Source organism: Syzygium oleosum, unplaced genomic scaffold, assembly GCF_021117445.2.
Source record: "Syzygium oleosum isolate NSW1041296 unplaced genomic scaffold, Sole_v2.1 Sole_v2.27, whole genome shotgun sequence".
NCBI classification, from domain to species: domain Eukaryota; kingdom Viridiplantae; phylum Streptophyta; class Magnoliopsida; order Myrtales; family Myrtaceae; genus Syzygium; species Syzygium oleosum.
This window is the reverse complement of record NW_026607511.1, coordinates 2,851,781-2,852,934: the sequence shown is the minus strand read 5'-3', so window position 1 is coordinate 2,852,934 and position 1,154 is coordinate 2,851,781. Positions and strand designations below refer to the sequence as shown.

At 39.9% G+C, this 1,154-nt stretch overlaps 1 long non-coding RNA gene across 1 annotated transcript; it reads right to left on the bottom strand.

Annotated features, from left to right (window-relative positions):
* Window positions 1–553: 553 nt before the first annotated feature.
* Window positions 554–865, bottom strand: LOC130135045 (uncharacterized). The gene is made up of 2 exons (XR_008814534.1): window positions 680–865; window positions 554–586 (listed from the first exon to the last, which is right to left on the bottom strand). It is a non-coding gene; the product is annotated as an uncharacterized LOC130135045 (long non-coding RNA).
* Window positions 866–1,154: the final 289 nt, after the last annotated feature.

Below are 1,154 nucleotides of genomic sequence, written 5' to 3'. Positions count from 1 at the left end.
TCCAACCCTCGTCATCGTCATTTGTTTCTTATCAGGTTAGTCATATGAGTGGTCATAGTCGCTGTCTCCTCTTGTGCCATTGATCGTAAAAGCAAGGAAATCAATCTCCATCATACTGAAATGACACTGGTGCTTCAATCCCTTCTGACATATTTAAAGTCAAGACTAAGATGGATCGCCATGAAAGCCCAGTCGCGATCTCGGAATGCTCTCTATGGTTGATCTCGAAAATGGTGGCCACCCAGCAACCAACTACTCACATGGGGATGAGGTTCTGCCAAATGCCATCATCAAGCTTTTCATTATGACTAGTCAAAAGGGATACGTTAAAGACAGAGCCCTGCGACATTTACACTTACCTTTCGATGCTTGCCTATAATATTGCCATTATTGCCTATTATAACAGCAGTATTCAAGATAGTCTCCCCATCGTTTATATCCCTCTCAAGGATAGGATTAACAATGAACATGTTTTACTTTTTCACTAGATCTTGAAGAAACGTTGTTGACTCCCCATCAACAGGCTTGCGAATTCACGTCACCTCTTCTCTCCTTTACAAAAGGCAAATGGCATCATCCATGCTTCCTAGATTTAGATTAGTTCAGTAGTTGAACTTCAGTCTTTAAGTCCAAAAGGAGAAACCAAAATGCATAGCTCAAGCTTCATGGCGTGACTAACCTGCAAGCATAAGATGTTCACTCCTGAAGCACCTGCAGTGTCTATCGTTGGTTTTACTTTCTGATGGATAGCCCTCTTCTGATCCAGAAAGGGAGCAGTTGTGGGAAGAACTATAGAGTTTTGAATAAGCCCAGCTCTGACAATTGGCGGTTCTCTAAATATCTCCTTGTCTTCCGTAAAGCGAAATGCCTGAGAAAAAATCAGAATAAGTTGATAAAAAAGTTTCCACAAAATGTTCAGAATGAAAAAAATAAAAATTAAGTAAAAGATGCTGCTCAGAAATGTAGGAAGCAAGGTAATGGTTCAAAAATAAAAGTTAGCAACTAACAAATTGCGACTGCCACACTTCCTAGCTTCCATGATTGAAAGTTTAATCAACTAGAATAATTTGCCTACCTCATACGTTGCACGTTCTCTATTCCGGGGGTTCACCAACTCCATAAAATTCCAACATGGTAAAAGACTATCTAAATCA